The following is a 20,986-nucleotide window of genomic DNA, read 5'->3' as shown; positions in this document are numbered from 1 at the left end:
TTGTGATACCGTCATTACTTCAGATTTTCCATAACACAAGTGCTTTAGCTACTTACATTGGAATTAGAGTAATGTATGTGATGTTGTCTCATATTTATTTACTAGCTATACCCGCCCGCTTCGCTGGGTATTAGTCGCAGAAAAATATTTTTTATTATTTTTTATTTTGTAATTAATTACTGATCATCAACATTGTACTATTTGTACAATGTACAAATAGTACAATGTTGTATTGTATTATTTGTACAATGTACAAATAATAAAGAAACAAATACAGAAACATTCGAGAATTAATCAAATTCTTAAAAAAATAATTATTTAATATTCGTCATCTATTTCATCTTCTTCAATTATGTTCTCGATAGGCTGCAGATTAGTCATAACACCCATAAAATTATACGATGTTATATAGGTACGATAAAAAATTTAATTAAATTTCTATAGTCTGTAAAAGTTTGCATCAAACCAACACGTCCTCTATCTATCCTCTCTATCCGGTTCTATCGAATATCGATGTTATTACATTTACAACCTTGTCAATACTTGCGAACGTACGTCAAAGCATCCTGAGCATATTCGTGCATATGTCTTGGACTTCCACTGTAGGAAGATCTTTACATGTCAACAATGAATTGTTAAAACAGTTGACGACACTTCAGAATATGGTTAGATTGATTATCTCTAATCATTATACGATACGAGAAAAAAATCTATACAACTAACTCTTCGATGTCACAGAGCCTGTCCTGAGAATATTATGATACAGTCCGAAATTATGTCCACCTATAATTAGATAATCGTAATAATTGTCATACGATTGATGTGTTTCAGCGTTACCTTGATTGTTTTTGTGTCATTAAATGATAACAATACCTCGTATTGTAATTTCTGTACAGACAACTACAGCTGTGACTTCAGGAGCTACGGCAGCATTAAAATGCTTTTCGTGCTCTGCATTCAATGGCGTTCTATCTGCATTGATAATGACTTTGAATCATTTGTTGTTTCACCTTCTAGAGCAGTTTTAAAATCTTTAACTAAACATTTATTTTCATAAAGCATACCTACTCCTAAATTTAGCGATGATTTCTCGATTTGTTGTGGTACTGAACATGCATTGAAGATCAATCTTTTTCTACGTTGTCCATGGAATAAATGTCCAGAAACTGGAGATTTTATTTAGATACTGGAAGAAGTGAATCAATCATATGATACACTTTAAACGTAGACGCGAAATTATTGTATTATACAATATTTATTGCTCCCAATGATGTCATTTCAAAGCAAGAATTGTAATTTCTAATATACTTAAGGAAATATTCAGGCTCCTCAGTAGTTCCCGTATCGTAGATAAGAAGAGGTTCTCGTGGTTCAACCAGTTGTGGTAAATACATTTTCCCAGTGGAGTAGCACTGTATGAACAGTTTATTTTAAACATCATAGCGTGACAATATGGGCATACTATATTCATTGAACCAATGAACACATCGGGATTTATTGAGATTGGTTCTAGTTCTTGACTTAGTCTATTTTAAGCGTCGATTATCCAGTCGTTGGGCTCGCTCGTCAGGTTTTTCAGTATCTCTTGATGAAGATCTGGAACTTGATCATAACGTTGATTAACTGTTTTGGCAACTGTCAAAAAATAAATTCGGATTCTATTTGTTTCTAAACGTATTTCTTGTTGGTATGTTATTTCCGTCTCTTTTGAATGACGCTGCGCATATATTGTTGATGTTCCGATCTTTGTTTCTTCAATGGCATGGTGGTTTCTATTTATATAAATTATTTGATTCAATGATAATCAGTGACTTTCATTTTTTATTTTATATTTTATACTTATCGGTTGATCGGCATAGAAATGTATCGCGATACTCGTAAGGGCCATCTGTTGGTTACTTTTAATAATACGGATAAAATAATCACTTTCCCTGTGAAAAAATACTTGTACGTACTCATTTTCGTGACAATCGGTTGAACGGTGTAGATGTATTTATATCGCAACGCTACCTGGTGGCGAGTTACATCAATGGGGATAGCATAATCTCTTTATTCATTTAATCTTAATGATCGATCAAATAGTTTCTGAGTTTATTGAAGACACACATACAAACACATCCACACATCATTTGTGCAAGTACATGGTTTTCCTGTATACCAATTTTTATAAAGATGCACGGTGCATCTGTTCTCGAGTTATAGCAGAACATACAGACAGACAAAAATGTCTAAAATGGTGAAAATTATGTCAGTCAATCATAAAAAGAATACATATGACGAATTACAACAAAAATAACTGTACAGAAAGACTCTAGAGATTTATATAGTAGTATAGATTTAGTATTCACGTGCGATAGCTTTATTATTAGCGTATTTCATGTATAACTTTGGTGTTTCTATATCGATTTCTATGCTTCTTTTTATGTAATAGTTAATACTAATAACTTTTTTAATTTGGGATGATTGAGAGTGTTATAAACGCAGGAATAGACAAATATAATCAGAAAGCTTCGAACTACTAAGCTATTGGGAGAGACACGTGTTATTGTGACTCAACCATAAAAGATAGCCAAAGGCTGTCATGGGATATTTTTTACATCATTTTAAGGAGAACATTTCCGTAATAGACAATTTCTATGTAGCTTTAACCATTAAGGTTGTAAACGCGACGGAAGCTTAAAATATGGAGTAACTTCTCCCGTTTTCTGACATTTCCCTTCACTGCTCTGTTCCTATTGACTGTAGCGTGATGAAAAGTATACTATAACCAGCTCAGGAGTATGAAAAATAATTGTACCAAGTTTCGTTAAAATCCGTCGAGTAGTTTTTGTTTCTATAGCGGTTATACGGACAGACAGACAAAAATTTTACTGATTGCATTTTTGGCATCAGTATCGACCCCTGATCACCCCCTGATAGTTATTTTGGAAAAATATTTCATGTACAGAATTGACCTCCCTACACATTCCCATTCCCTCCCTACAGATTTATTATAAGTATATATATATTATTTATATATATTATTTTATTATTCTGAATTTGAATAGAATTAGCCAAGAGGCGATCGTGAAAGCAATAATAAAATAAAATGCAACATACTCAGTAACATAGCATATGTCACAAAAAAACCTAATTGAATATTAAAAACGGTTCCGTAGTCAAAAGCTTAACATCGTAAGTCAACCTCCACGGAGGCAATCAGAAACTACACAAGCAGACCTCGCTTAGACATGCACGGTTTTCTTAATAGTAAATTAGTTTTGTTATAAATTTTAAACTAGAAACGAATATCATTATCGTGTATTGAATTATGAACAGGAAACTTTTAATAGTTTTTGTTTAAATAATACAAAAATGTTATCAAATAAACAATTTTAATATGTATTAGTAAACCGTAAAACGCACAGCGTTATTCAAAAGATTTATCCAGTGTTATTCATGGATATATTTGCATTAAATAATCTCACTAACTTTGTCAATTAATAAATTAAATACTCAAAACTAATTTAGAAAAACCGTTCATTTTTTCAACCGACTTCAAACAGGAGGAGGTTATCAATTCGTCTGTATTTTATTTTTATTTTTTATGTTTGTTACCTCATAACTTTTCACTGGGTGGACCGATTTTGATATTTTTTTTTTGTTTGAAAGGTAGTGCTTTGCGTTTGGTCCCAACACCAGTTCACCGGCTCCAAATATAACAATAACTATAACTACTTATAACTAACTTATATAATCGTAAATCGACTTTTAAGTAATCTAATATTTTTCATTTCATTTTACTTAGGAGGACTCTTAACGATATGTTGAAAACGCAATTATTTCTTTTACTTTTTAGTACATATTCATTTTTTTTAAATAGCATTTTGTTTGAAGTCGGTTTTTCTTTTAGTTAAAATTTTTCTTTATTACCGGTTCTTCACAGGTCAGGTTATATTCTTTTCCAAACCGATGGTAGTGTTTTATTTGCAAAAAATAAAGTATAACACATATATTGAACAAAATGTTTTGATATCTCGTGTTAAAATAACTTCAATGAATAATACGTATCGCTAATTAAAAGATTCATTACGTAGATATGAAAATTGATTTAATTTTCATTGAATTTCGTGCACAAATCTTCATCAAAAAAAGTTATAACATTTTCAATGTTATTAATGCACACACATCACTTGGTGGTAGGGCTTTGTGCAAGCCCGTCTGGGTAGGTACCACCCACCCATCAGTTATTCTACCGCCAAATAACAGTACTCAGTATTGTTGTGTCCCGGTTTTAAGGGTGTGTGAGCCAGAGTAATAGGCACAAGGGACATGACATCTTAGTTCCTAAGGTAGATGGCATTGACGATGTAAGGAATGGTAATATTTGTTACAGCGTCATTGTCTATGGGTTATGGTGACCACTTACCATTAGGTGGCCCATATGTTCGTCCGCTAAACTATATCATAAAAAAAGATCTAATATATATAACGTAATAAAAAGCTACTGAGCTAAGGTCCATGAATCCTTATAAGACCTATTCGAAATATTGAAGTAAGATATATGAGTATTTATATGACATTCTTGAATAAAGCATTTTAATAGGCATCAATAATAATATGTATTCGAGAATAAAATATACAATTATTAAAGCAAGATTCATATCTATCCGTTCTTCAAACAGTAATCTAAACACAGACAGATGCGTCTGGGGATCTCAGTTTTAAATCGCAAACTGACAGGGGTTTTCGAATCAGGGGAGGGTCAGCCGTCGTACTAAATCCACAGAACTGGACGAGGGGGCTGAAGATCAAGATTTTCTGTAAACGATTCATTATTAGTTTCGAAATAACTAATCATTCAGAATAGGTACTCGTACCAATTGTAGGTTCTTTTTCTTGCTCACTATACTTACACTTGCTCACCTACCATTGACATGGAATAAATTATACACAGTGAGTTGATGGTCGGTGGTCGAATAAGAGATGAGTGAGTTGTTATTTTTGAAATGATACAAATCATTTCAAAAATAACAACAACAGTCTGTAAATTTCCCACTACTGGGCGAAGGCTCTCCCTTTGAAGAGATTGTTTGGAACATATTCCACGAAGCTGTTCCAATACAGGTTGGTGGAATACACACGTAAGTAAAGTCTGTACATTTCCCACTCCTGAGATAAGGCCTCCTCTTCCATTAAGGAAAGGGATTTTGGAACATATTCCACCACGCTGTTCCATTGCGGGTTGGTGGAATGCACATGTGACAAAAATTCGATGAAATTAGACACATGCAGGTTTATTCACAATGTTTTCCTTCATCGCCGAGCACGAGATGAATTATAAACACAAATTCAGCACATATATATAGTGATGCTTGCCTGGGTTTGAACCCGCAATCATCGGTTAAAATGCACGGGTTCTAACCACTGGGCTATCTCAGCTCTGTACTGCATATAATTCTCTTCCTAAAATATGGTAAGATTAATAAGGATAAGTATTTATCTAAACCCTTTTAATTAAAATATCCTTCTTTATCGATATTCTTTGTCATAAATCAAACAGATAAGACCAGTCACATCCACCCATAAACTTTCGTAAAGTATGACGTAACAACTATTCCTCGCAACATCCATGAACCAACAAGTATGGTGTCTAATGTGATATTCCTTGGGCATATTTCCATTCCTCTCTCTCATTTGGTTGGATATAAAATTGAACAAAGTACTACTAGGTCATTCAAAATCAAATTATACTCAATACGAGTACAATTGCTCGAAAACTTCTGAATCTAGATACAGACTCAGATAGTTCACTGAGTCAGTACATCAAGTGATATAATTTTAGTTTTTAATGACACTGAATATAGCTCCAAAAATTTATGTCCGAGAAAAATGTGTTAACTAAATAAATAAACATTTCATATATTATGTTAGTTTACATAAAGCTATTTCTATCATAAACTGACTCGAAACTGTACACTGTTTATTTAATATATTATATATAGATATGTTATTGTTTATTTCGAGGATGGATAGTATGATCCCGGACCAATATTGGCGTGTCAATTTACAAGTCTGAGAGGGAAGATGAGGAGGATATTCTGTCTCTCTTTTACTCCAGATTTTAACGAAGCTTGTTGTCATATGTCATGTGGTGTCAAGGTCACTGGTTTTTTGTGAATTAGCTTAAAGTTTGGAGAAAAGTAGGGGTATTAGGGCATCAATATTCTTGGATGTAGAATTTTAAATGTGAATTTTTTGCCACAGTCAATCTTTGATGTATAGATGAAATTCATTGACTTCATTTTATGTGTTCCTGAATTTCCAGGAAGTCTCAAAAACTGGTGAAATATTTCTTCCATCAGATATGCTATGTATCTTCCCCTTATAAATGCCATCAAGAACCAACATGGTCAATATCTCTGAATAAGTTGGATTTTTATCCAACTTATTGGGCAAATGCTGGCATTCCTGCCACAGTTCCACGAGGTCAAGATTTGTACTGTGATGATTTTGTTCCTAAGCGTAGATAAAGTCATAGTTGATACAAGTTTGTATTTCCAAGTACCATTTTCCATCGAAGATACCGCCAGTTCAAACTAACCAATTTTCCTGAGATATATCAAAACGTTTTATTAGATTTTCTATTGTACTAAATCATTCACGAATTCGTCTATGCAGGTATAATTTTAACGCAATCGACTTTGAACTGTATCACCTAAACGTTTAAGATCAAAATACGTTACGCGAAAATTCATTAAATAAATATTGTTTTAAGACTTTCGACTTTGTGATAAGATAATTAGAGTTGATTTCTGTTTGGTGAATTATTGAAACGAATAGGTACATATAACATTGTAAGGAGGTTCTAGTTATTTGGTGTTTGTCAAGGGCGAGTGGAATTAATTAATTTGTAGAGGGTGAGGTTTTATGGTCTGTTAAAGTTGTGACGTAATTTGTTTGATTGTTTATCGATGGTGTTGTATCATGCGGGTACGTCAGGTGAAAATAGAACTGGCCTTTTTGTATTGCCATTCTTTATTTGAAAATCGTGATGTTATATCAAGAATTAAGAATACATTTTAGCAGTATTTTTATTCTTATTTTAAAAATTACAGTTGTATACAATATTGAATATAGGAACGTTTTTTTATGCTATTGATTGGGCGTATGGGCCACCTGATGGTAAGTGGTCACCGCCCATAGACAATGGCACTGTAAGAAACATTAACCATTCCTTTCATAGCCAATGCGCCACCAACCTTGGAAACTAAGATGTTCTGGTTCACTCACCCTTCAAATCGGAACACAACAATACCAAGCACTGTTGTGTACTTGGTGTAATATCTGATAAGTAGGTGGTACCTACCCAGACGAGCTTGCACAAAGCCCTACTACCATGTATTCATAGTAAAAGCATTTGCAACTTTGTTATGCCACATGACATACAAATATTATCTCAACTAGGTTTTTGTCGATATAAGGTAATAATCAAGGTCAAGTGCTTTCATACAAAATTATCTATAAATATTATAAATTGTTTCACTTCATTTTTATAGTGACGTCACGCCCAAGAAAGACCTGTTAACATTTTATTTTATAAAAAAAGTACACTGATTTGGCAAGTGATCACCATAGTCCACCCAACATAGTCCACCATAGTCCAGTAGTAAGTCCCCTTACCAGCCAATATAAAGTTGAGTTTTCCTGGGATATAATCAGAAGCATATTAAGCAAGAGTTAAGAGTTTATGCCAGGCAATCAGGCGTACTCACCATCTCATGGGATGATACATGATATACAAAATGTGGACCTGCGTTCTCGAATATTCGCTTAGTATTGTTGTGTTCCGGTTTGAAGGGTGAGTGAGCCAGTGTAACTACAGGCACGAGGGACATAACATCTTAGTTCCCAAGGTTGGTGGCACATTGACGATGTAAGGAACAGTTAATATTTCTTACTGCGTCGTTGTCTATGGGTGATGGTGACCACTTACCATCAGGTGGCCCATATGCTCGCGACCCTATACAATAAAAAAAAAACCGTAATCAGTTAGACAAGAATGGTGTGAAGAGTAACGCTCCTTAAAATAACTCCAATGTTATTTTTAGGTCACCCAAAAACATTTCTATAAATAGTCTACATTGAAGACAAAAATCAGCCAAAAATAAATTTAAAAAAAATATAATGCAATGTTATAGGTTATGTTCAAAAATACGTCACTACAAAGTTACACTCGATCTATCATTCTCACGTTGACAGGAGCAAAAGGAAAAAAAGTAGACGTTAGTCATTAACGGTAATTAAACTACTTTAAGACACGCTTATTTTTACACATGTATTATATTTTAGTGCAAAAACGACTCTGTTGAAATGGTCGGAAGGTCGATTGTTAATTGACTAAAGTTACACTTTAGCCTCGCCTTCCATAGATATGCTATGAAAGATCAGCTTTAAGAAAGATATAGATATTAAACCACGAATGACATAATTACTAACTAAAAATCGAATAGCAATAATTAATAGGTTTTCATTTTATTTTTGAATGCATAGATTTTATTAAAAAACAAAATCATATAAGATATGTTTTAATGAAATTCAGAAAGTCAAAATAAAATCCATATTCATTCCTAAGAGATGCGTCATTTTCAATTCCACAGATACCTAAAAAACATTATGAAATAAACATAAAATATTTCAAGATTCGTAAAATGATTTTACATTTATTTTAATCATGCTTTTGATAAAAGGAAATTAATTCTACTAGTGGAAGGGTAGTTTATTTTTCATTTAGAACTTCGGAATTGCTTTCCACGAGGAAATGCGGCTCGCATTCTTGCCACCATTCCACGAATGCTTGATATGTACAGTATTTTGTTTTTAATTTTCATTTGTATGTAAATGAGTCGCATTGACCCAGTGGAAAGACTGTATATCTTTATTAACCGAAAATCGCAAATACATTTCCACGCAAATTCCATTTAATTTTTATATGATTTACTGGCTGTGTCCGTGACTTCGAAGGCATTTAAAATTAAAATTTATTGTCGTAGCCTGTTTCATTATATCAGTTATGTCCAGTCGTTCAAGAAATGCGATTATTTTAATATTACAGACACACCATTATGAAAATTCAATGAATAACACTAATTATAACGATCACATTAATTAAAAAAAAATATTCTCACTGTCCTTAAAAATTATAGAATCGTCAAATTTTAAATTCGTCAAAATTTTTTGGTAAAAGTTTAAATAGGTAGGTAACATCCACTAATCAGTTATTCAACCGCCAAACAACACTTCCCAGAACTGTGGTGTTCCGGTTTGAAGAGTGAATTAGCCAGTGCAACTACATATATAACATCTTAGTTCCCAGGGTTGGTGGCGCATTGACAATAATTATGAGACATGATAAATATGTAAGGCACGGTTTATACAGCGGTTCTAACAGCGCCATTGTCTATAGGTGGTGACCACTTACCTTCAGGTAGCTCATTTGCTCTTCCAACCTATGCCATAAAAATAAATATAAAAATGTAATAATATATTTTTGCCAATCTTCTTGCCAATCTTTAAGTTACTTGAACATAATAAATACGACATATTATTTAAAAATGGAGTACTATGATAACAAAAGTTTTGTCTAAAATCGTCGTACATTTCATTATTATAATACAAATGACCGTAATACACATTTAATTTTTATATTTCAAATAAAAAACTTACAACCACCCAATCAATAACAAAAGATTAATTTAATTACTTTCAGTGGACAGACAGCCTTGTCTGTTCATAACGCACGTTGACAGATCATTCCTCGCCTCTGATTGGCTGATGGAAAGTGCCGTCAAAAACTGTGCTTGACAGACATTTGTCCGCTGTCAACTTATACTGCACTGATTTGTTAGGTGACATGTTTGTAAAAAACCAAAACAAATTACTAGCGTTGAAAATTTTATTTTGTTTATTGACAGCTAATGCCATATTTGTTTTGTTGTTTAAGGTATAGTACGACACAACTTAGATGTAGCATCGGCAAATGTCGTAAAAGCGAACACATCCGAATTGAGTACGCTTTCCCAAACTATCAAGATTTATTTCTTATGTGAACATGATATTTACACAAACGTAATAACTTGTTATATCATTTGACCTTATATATTCGTCAATTTGACACGTCGATTGCCATGCCACTTGATTTCTCGGGTTGAATTGAACGCGAGAATCTATAGCGACGAATAGCGTCGAATGGCGCGATAGGGAGTTATTTCTATTGGTTGTGTGAATCGACAGTAATCGGTTTTACGAATTTTGCCGATGCTACGTCTAAGTTGTGTCGTACTATACTCATTGATTGAAATCATACATAATGATTGATGAACTATATTTTGGTTGACACGATTGAATTACACAATAACAATAATGGAAAATAATTGAAAATACATTGTTTTGGCAGTATGTATGACTATGGTGGTATATTTTTGGTTCGTCTCGATCACCCAATCACCATAAATTCTACCGCCAAACATTCATATTAAGTATAAGTACACACGGTATACGGCTTCGCTCGCGTTTTAGGGCGTTGTCATGTGTTAGGCAAAAAAATAGCTTATGCTTAAGTTCTTGGAATTCAAGATTGCTTTATACCAAATTTCATCAAAATTTAGTTCAGCGGTTTGGTTGTAAAAGAGCGACAGACAGAGTTACTTTGACATTTATAATATTATATATTATATAGATAATATAGATTTTAGTGTACTGATTTAAATGGTGTATGAGCCAGTGTAAGGATCAAGATACATAACTTCTTAATTCCCAAGGTTGTTAGCACATTTGTGATATGAGGAATGATAAATATTTCTTATTTGTAATCTTAACATACACACACACAGAGACAGACAGAGAGAGAGAGAGAGAGAGATATAACATACATATAAAACTAAAAAACAAGGAAACTCAAAACATGGTAAAATAATTTGAAATAACTCATAAATCAATTAACAAAAGAACAAATGACAATATAAAATGACGGTTTTGACAAATAGTATTCGATAATAACGCATGTCTGTTGTTATCTCTGCCCCTGTTCGATGTCACGCGTTCAGGATTAAATTACTTTTCTCTAAGCGATTTCTGCACGAAATTACTCGATCTTGTGACCAAGATTTTCATAAATAACGGATAAAAATATTGCACTATGTATATAAATTATGATAAGTCTGAATGAATTTCAGCAACGAATTCTTATTGGATATTTCAAAAATAAACGAACTACGCACTTAGGCGATGCACAAGTGTTTGTTTCCAAAGTACCCAAAGTAGTATGTTGGTACATATCAAAATTAAAAGATGATTTCGGGTTCAAACCCAGGCAAGCACTGCTATAAATCTGTGCTTAATTTATGTTATAATTCATGTCTTACTCGGTGGTGAAGGAAACCTTGAGGAAATTTGCTTATGTCTAATTTCATCCAAATTCTGCCACATGTGCATTCCATCAATCCGCATTGGAACAGCGTGGTGGAATATGTTCCAAACCCTCTCCTTAATGGGAGAGGACTTAGCCCAGCAGTGGGAAATTTACAGGCATGTTACTGTTACTGTTTTATGGTTGCCGAAATTGTATGCTACTTTTATTTAAACTGTACCCATGTTTTGTATTGCTTGTAGTGTGCAATAGAGTATAAAGTAAAGTAAGTGTATACGTATAAAATTATAGACGCAATAATAAACCCAAACCGTTATAAAAACAAAAGTAATTATATGCACGCCTAAAGAGGGCGTTACTTACTAATTAGTATCCATTAATCAAAGAGGATTTTAGCACGCTTCGGTATAATTAAAAAAATTATAAGATTGTTTAAGTATTACTTTGATTCATAGCTTATGAATATTTATGATTTAATAATGTTTTTTTTTTTCTTTCGTATTAGGTTTTCTTGACATGGTTATTTTATTTATATACCATATTTATTAACTTGCATATATGTATAATACATTTTTGAATCTGTGGTTCGGGGAATTTGTTACCAAAAAATTTTGACGAATACATTATTTGGATCAATAACGAACTGTTTAAAGAAAAAAAATATCTGTTTAGAATATTAAAATGTGCGTAATGCTGCAGATCCTGAGGTAGTAGGCCAAACCCGAATTTGACCAATAAAATATTGAGTTCGTTCCATTTTGAAGTTTGAAACCGAGTAGCATATTCATCTGAATGAAATTAAAACCGTGGGTTCCGTTGGTCCCAAACATCTTCCGATAGTTGAATCTCACCTAACACACGCACACACATACTTATCTACGCACACATACTTAAAATCTTCTGATGAGACTTTCCATCGTGCCTGAAATCATTGTGTATATCTTGTACTGCTGAACCAAATGTTATATTTCTCTCTTTAGCTTAGCTTGAGAAGATATCGCCGTCAATCTATAAGACTACTTACTGTCTGCGTTTATAACGTTCTGCATTCAAATATTTGATATATAAAAATATATACTCTTTGTAATAAACAATTTTTCGATAGTAGGCTTTTTAATTTTGTAGTATTTTTTTCTATACCAAAATAATAAACATAAATCACAGTCACCCCAAAAAGTCCACACTAATCAAGAGTCCGGTGATTTTCACGATTCCGTCAAAGTTGTTTTCGTGTTTTGATTGCGACTAATGAACTAACAGACAGTCATCCATTGTTCCCCAAATTAAATCATACCTTACGCTTGGAAAAGAGTGATTTGTCATTTTGGATTGTAATTAAAAGTGTGTCCTTTCATATAAAGCCTTTGTGTTACAGAAGATAAATAGGATGGTAGATGAAAAAATGCCTACGTCATGGCAAATTCGCCACTAATTCATTAGAAATATTATTTATCCTTGACATGGTCGATGTGCATCACGATGGGCACGAAGATGACACCCATATGCCTATAATAAATAAATAATAAATAAATAAATAAATATGAGACAACATCACATACATTACTCTGATCTCAATGTAAGTAGCTGAAGCACTTGTGTTATGTGCCTATAGGAGGAATGAGGTGGAAACTTGCAACAGAAGATGTTATATCGTTTACTTTTAAACAATAGTATTTTAAGTTTCGATTGCAACATTTTTTGATATTTCTTACATCTTTGTTATAATACTTGTATGAGTGATAGATATATGATATCATGTATATCCACAATATATGTATATTCACAGGGCAAGTTATTAGAAAAACGTGAGAAGCAAAAATTAATTCGTATCGCCAAGTTTTGGCTCTAGGCAAAATTCCGCCAATAGTTTTAACTTTTACAATTATTAATTTTAAATATGGTTATCTTTAAAATTAACAACTTTAGATTCAAAATAGTTATAAATATGTAAATAATTTTACCACCAAGTAACATTCATCATTATAACGTATTCTAACCAAGCAGCAATACTTATTGTTAGTTTTATTGAGTTCTGGTTTGAAAGAAAAACTACTGATTTTCTTGCCGGTTCTTCTCGGTAGAATTTACATTCTGAACCAGTGGTAGCTTCACTTAATATAATAGCTAAATGACGATTCAAATGCTTGTAAAAGCCTACTTAAATGAAGTATATTTTCATTTTCTTGGTTTTGAAGGGTAAAATCGTAGTTCTCATGTTAGCATATTGGCGTTGTTATAATGTTTAAAATTACTTTAAGCAATGTTAATATCAATTTTCACCAAAGTCCTGAAAATTAAAAAAAAAATACAAAAATAGGATTTTTTTTTGAACTATGGTCGATTAAGATTTTGTTTTATTATTATATATTTTGTTTGTATTTATAGTCTATGTGTACAAGACGGGGTAAGAAATACGAACAACATAGTCTCTAAGTGCATCAGATACCATCAATCTCTGTCTGCTATTGCTATTTTCCTCTAACAATTTCCTCTAAAAGCCAACACTGCCGTAACGATTTATAAAATAAACAGTTATTATGTATCACGTATCTATACATCAAAGAAACCTTAATATATCTTTATATATATTCGTTACTTCCTTCCTTCAGATTTGACATACCTTGGAAGAGAGATTGTCCAACACTGGCATGCAATTGGCTAATGATAGTAATAATAGGGAATATTGTTTTAATCGAAACTATAGTTCATAGATATGGAAAGGCCTGAACTGAGAAAAAGCGCTTCTGGGGCTGAAAAAAATGGATGTATTTTTTTTAAGGCATAAAAATAATTCGGTACCAAAATGAAACCCTGAGGTACACCCAATTTGGCGTTCGTTCGCTAGTACTAGAAGAGAAAAACTGCAAAACTCAGAGAGAAAAGACCAATGGGAACTGATATTAGGGAAATTTGCCAATAATACTAGCGTATCACATCCGGTCAAATGCCTTCGAAATTTCTACAACCCCTCCTTGTTATTAATGCAATGGCCCTAAATTTATGTAACATTAGATAGTTTTTTGTTTATTAAATTAGGCACCTGTAGAATTCCTTACGATGTTTTCCGTCTTCGACGAACATGAGATGAATTATAAACACAAATTATGCACAAGAATAATCAGTAGTGCTTGTCTGGGTTTGAACCGTTATCATGGGTTAAGATGCGTTCTAACCGCTGAGCCATCTTGACTCTGATTTGATTTAGCTTAATCACCAAATAAACTAATATGTATTTCATTACCCATGGTGCTGAAATTGTTGGTATATAAGCTTTTTAGAAGAAAAATATATAGTGGTTTGGATTTCGCTCAGATTTTTTGTACATAAGATTCGGTACAAATATCACTCTTTTCAATTTACATAAATCTGAAAATGTACCCTCGAAAGTTACATATTGGCGCCCCGCCAAACATAGTCACGATTCTTTTAGTCAGCTATTTCGCAGAACTACAGGTTAAAATTACTTATTCGAGCATACACTATACCTAGAAATGTACTAAACAAGCTCCATACTACGCTTCAATTTACTAATAAATGAAGTTTGTTTATACAAATACTCTGAATGTCGATACTATTTGCAAGTAATGTATTTTCATTATATAGCCTACTTATTGAAGGTTTATTGAAAGTCTATTACTAAATATATATTTTATGTAACAGGTAGATGGGTCTGCTGTTAAGTGGTCACCACCGACCATAGACATTGGCGCTGTTAAAAATATTATTCATCTCTAACTTCGCTAATGCGTGGTGCATCGTACTCTTGGGAACTAAGACTTTAGGTCCTTTGTTCCTGTAGTTATATTGGCTCAACCTTCAATCCAAAACACAACAATACCATAAATTGCTGCTGGGCGGCTGAATATGTGATGAGTAGATACCTACCCAGAGGGGTCACACTAAGCCCTACTACCAACATAATATGAAGAATTTGTTTGATTTAATGGGCTAATCTGAGGAACTACCAGTTTTTTTTTTTAATATTTTGCTTTGAATAGCTCGTTTATTGAGAAATGCCGTAATAACTTTTCGTTACGACCCTTAGAAGCGAAGCCGTAACAATAAATCTAAACTTATATGGCAAAGCGTATAATCAGTGTTTAAATCGCTGTAACATAGCAATATTTTTATAAATGTTATAAATATTGAAAACCACATATATTACTCTGATCCCAATGTAAGTAGCTAAAGCACTTGTGTTATGGAAAATCAGAAGTAACGACGGTACCACAAACACCCAGACCCAAGAAAACATAGAAAACTCGTAAATTATTCTAGATCGGCTCAGCCGGGAATCGAATCCGGGACGGAGTGGCGTACTCATGAAAACCGGTGTACATACTACTCGACCACTGAGATCGATATATTTTTGTAAATGATTTGTTATTTTTATTCGTGTGTTGGTTTCAAAATCATACAATTGAAGACTCAGTCACATTTCCCATACAATTTTTTTGTTTCGCTTATGAACTATGAGTATGTTATTAGTCTATGTATATGTTTTTGATCCAAAAAAAAATATTAAGAACAATGCATCAATTAGAATATGTTTCAAATTATATAATAAAAGGCAAAGGTGATGGAGCGTGCGGAAGATTTCAGTGACGCAACAACAGCGAATACAAAATTCGGTTAAAAAGGACTAAGTTAAGAAAACTTTTTAACAATAACCCCTATTTATCATAGCATAGAACTCAAAATCACTTCTATATTTTGATACTTCTGTTTTAATATTAACAGACATAAAAACTTAAATCGTCTAAACCCGAAAATTATAAGAATTAAAATAAAAACTCCTTTCATTTGAATGCAAGCAAATGAACGCACAAAGTCGAGTGAAATCGTAAAAAAACCGCAATTGCCTTCATTCATTCAAGTGGGTTCCGTACAGCGGGTGAGAGAGAGACGGCATAGTGATATCTGTGAGAGTGAAAGAGATGAGACGATCGTTACTGGGGTCATCACTCGACATAAGCACAGACTTGACCCCGAAACATATACGATAAGAATTCTCACTCAAAAATCAATTGCGCGTAAAATAAGTCTATTTTTGGCATATTGTTTTTGGGGGCAAAATTATCTTCAGGATCACTTTATAAAACAAATGATCCATACTTGTACGACCTCGGTTGTTTTCTATTTCATTTTATTAAAATATGACTAAATTGATCCAGCAGTTGCCAATGAACGGCATTTTACATTTGTTTATATAAATAAGAAGCGTTCTACTTTTTTCGTCATATAGATGGGACAAATGGACCACCTTATGCTAATACTAGTAGTCATCCGCGAATTCGCTTGCGTTTTAGGGTGTTTCTTGTTATTTGTTAGGCAAAAAAGTAGCCTTTGTCCTTTGTTGGAGTTCAAGTTTGCTTCATACCATACCATTTCCTGGTCGAGCAAATGGACCAACCGATGGTTAGTGGTCACCACTCACTCACTCACTTTTCAAACCGGAACACATCAATACTGAGTACTGTTTTTAGCGGCAGAAAATCTGATGAGTAGGTGCCACCTACCCAGACGGGCTTGCACAAAGCCCTACCAAGTACCTATTATTTCATAATATAACATCATATTATGTCACCTACTTGTATTGTTTGATGATATATGCCTAGTGATAAGATTACAAATATGTTTAAATTATCATAACAAATGGTTCCTACTTATAAAAATATACGACAACGCATTAAGATACATTAACATGACAATAGGTCGATCAGTGGATAGCGATAACTCATCAATCAGCCGCAGGAAATGTTACCTTCCTGCCTTCCTGAAGTTCGAGTCATCAAATGGCTGTTAATCCTATCGAATTAACTTTTAGACAGATATCCTGTTTTTGCTTAATGTAAAGGAAAATCTCCAACGAATAAAGGGCAAAGAATATATATTTCTAGAAATGGTATCCAATTTAGAACTCAGACGATGAAATTGTTACCATATTACCTTGGTGGCTTTGTGCTAGCCCGTCTGGGTAGGTACCACCCACTCATCAGTTATTCTTTCGCCAAATAACAGTACTCAGTATTGTTGTGTTCCGGTTTGAAGGGTGAGCGCCGTCGAGTCTCGTCCGCCAACTTACACCATAAAAAAATTTTCCTTCGGTCCTTATGTCTGTGTTCGCACTTATCTCAAATCCAAAGATCGGGATTTAAACCATATTTTTCTTAATGATTCAAAACAAACAAAACGATGTTCAATTTATATTGTAAAAAGATTTATCGATGATATCGTAAAACCTGGCAACTTCAGTACGCTGCTAAAATTGATAAAAAGATTTTATACAGCTGCCCGTCCCGAGTTTGTCCGGAAAATAAGTTTTTTTATTCCAATCGAAACGCCAAATACTGGATCCAATCCAAGATCCCAATCTATTACAACAACAAAAAGAGCCTGTTAATTTCCCACTGCTGGGTAAAGGCCTCCTCTCCCATTGAGAAGAGGGTTTGAAATATATTTCACAACGATGTTCCAATGCGGATTGGTGGAATACACATGTGGCAGAATTTCTATGAAATTAGACACATGCAGGTTTTCTCACGATGTTTTCCTTCACCAACGAGCACGAGATGAAATATAAACACAAATTAAGCACATGAACATTCAGTGGTGCTTGCCGTATTTTGAATCCGGTCAATATATAAGCGTTCTTACCACAAGGTCATCTCGGACTCTATTACACACACAAAACACTTAATCAATATCGGTCCAACCGTTTAGGAGGAATTCAGTGACACAGACGTACTCGTACATATGATTTATAAATATTTAGATTAGAAAGCATTTACCTCTGATCCACCTACGATGGTTGAAGCGGGATCTTATTTTACTAATGTTATTTTTCAATAAATAATAAAATTATCAAATTACTTTTTTTGTTCCATTTGCTGTCGAAACGCTTGACCCTTGGAGTAGTGGTGCAACGAACTTCATCAAAAGTATAACACCTCGCCTCATTGCCTCCACTGGTGACAGGAGAACTGGTTCGTTTTTTGCCCAGAGGATGGGAATTGCGACTCAACGGTGAAATGCTGCTAGCATTCTTGCCACCATTCCACGCGGTCAGATTTATATAGTAACCAGTTTTAGTTCATGTTTGTATATATTTAAGAATTAAATGTTATTAATTACTATGAATAAAATTTACACTATGTAGAAATGGGCTGTCTACAAAATATTTATTTTAAGTCAGGCTGGTAGGAGCTGATTTTGTCAAATGGATGCTGAAGGCACAATTTCAGGTCAATATCCGTTCCTCGTCGCGAGAAGCGGGAACTTGAAAACGATATTTATATATCATTTTCTATAACTAAAAATGATATTATTATATATCAATTCTAACCTGTAAGACCCATGTGTCTCGATCGTGATTGTTTTTTGAATATTTTCTGTGGTAACATTTATATATTTTGGGCAATTTTGCGTATCATACTCCTATCTAACAATTCACGATCGTATGCTGCGGTGACTTTCGAGTTATTACGAGGTTCTAATAGCTTTATTGATTGAAATTTCGATGTCCAATTCAATGAATAGTTATCGCAGAATACATTTTTGAGCAATTTAATGTGCTCAAACATTCTTGGTGGTAAGCCCGCCTGGGTAGGTACCACCCACTCATCAGTTATTCTACTGCCAAATAACAGTACTCAATATTGTTGTGTTCCGGTTTGAAAGGTGAGTGAGCCAGTGTAACTACAGGCACAAGGGACATAGCATCTTAGTTCCCAAGGTTGGTGGCGCATAGACGATGTAAGGAATAGTTAATAATTCTTACAGCGTCATCATCTATGGGTGATGGTGATCACTTACCATCAGGTGGCTCATATGGTCGTCCGCCAACCTATTCCATAAAAAAAATCTAAATTTAAAAGTCCTTTATTCAAGTATAAGCACTTTTGAATTGTCACCTTACAGAATATATTAAGTAAAAGAAGAAGGATAGCAATAAACTCAAGAGTACTCTCTTCCAACATTTAAAATACAAAGTTATGTAACTTAAATACATTTGTATACAGCATAAAAGCTAACACGTCATAGATTCATCTGTAAGAAGAATGTTCCGTACATTCGAGATACTAGAACTGTTAACTAACTTTAACTTTACCGTTTCGTAAATTCAATTTTGTAAATACTTTGGTAATAAAGGCATAGTGTCCGATACAAAATTTTATAGATGATAAAAAAGCGTGGAGCCTTTACTTTTACTTTACTTTACTGTTTTTTTTTCAGATGTTGAAAAAGAATAACTACTGATTTTCTTGCCGTTTCTTCTCGGTAGAATCTACTTTCCGAACCGGTGGTAGCTTCACTTAATTGTTAAATGACGATTCAAAAGTGCTTGTAATAGCCTACTTGAATACATTTATTTGATTTGATTCCATTTCATTTGTACTAGATACTTCTTGAAAGAAATATTCAGGGTACCATTTATTACAGCTATACCTGTACTGTAATTCCAAATCATTCACTGGTACTCAAAGAGATGGGTATGGCTAAAGATATATTTTGTTGTTTTAATATATTTTATTGACTTTCTGTCATAGCCAAGCTGTGGAATTCTCTCTCTTTATATTCCATGAACAATATAGTTCAGGTATCGTCGAGACGAATGACTGTGTATAGGCGTTTCGGTCTACCGTAAGCTGCGTACAAGAACTCCAAAAAATATTGGAATATATATATTTAGAAAATACCTTAATCCAACATTATCTTAATATATATTTAGAAGATACTTTTAAAAACAATTAAAAATAAAAAGTGGAACAATTAAAAAATAAAAAGTGCACGAAATTAAATTAAACGCCACTAATTTTTTTTTGGGCGCGTATTCTAGGTCGAAATTGTAATTTGTAAAAAAAGTGTTCATTAAGTGTTATACTTCAATAGGTATGATTTGGTGATTCATACATATATGGTAGTGTAACTTCGAAGATATAACTTTGTTTTGGTTTGATAGACGACCTCGTGGTCTTGTAGTGTGTACACCAGTTTCGATGAGTTCCTGGGTTCGATTCCCAGCCGAGTTGATATTCATTAGTCTTCTATATTGTCTTGGGTCTGGGTGTTTGTGGTACCGTCGTTACTTCTGATTTTCCATAACACAAGTGCTTTAGCTACATTGGGATCACAGTAATGTATGTGATGTTGTCCAATGTAAAAAAAATTAACTGTTTTTAAATATATTTTTTAATTTACCTCACTTCTTCACATTGTATTTGTAGTAGCTGTAGATAAATCTAGTAGAACATCTATTCATCAACGAAGAATGCTCTCAGCTGACCAGATCTAAGTGACCTGTCTAATTACGAGGATGACAAGGTCAATTCAATCAATTGTGACTTATAAAGAGGTACGTATACCGAGTCTATTCAAAGGCAACATTTTCCCAGTGAATAGAACATATGGAATGAATATCTTAGATGAAGATCATGGATTCTCATTTGAGCTGGCATAATTGGGTTTTTAATTATAGATGATTTTGCTCACATCATGTTTTGCTTATATTAGAGCCGAGATGGCCCAGTGGTTAGAACGCGTGCATCTTAACCGATGATTAAGGATTCGAACCCAAAC

Source organism: Vanessa cardui, chromosome 25 (genome assembly GCF_905220365.1).
Source record: "Vanessa cardui chromosome 25, ilVanCard2.1, whole genome shotgun sequence".
Lineage (NCBI taxonomy): Eukaryota > Metazoa > Arthropoda > Insecta > Lepidoptera > Nymphalidae > Vanessa > Vanessa cardui.
The sequence above is the reverse complement of the archived record's forward strand: the minus strand, read 5'-3'. Positions refer to the sequence as shown.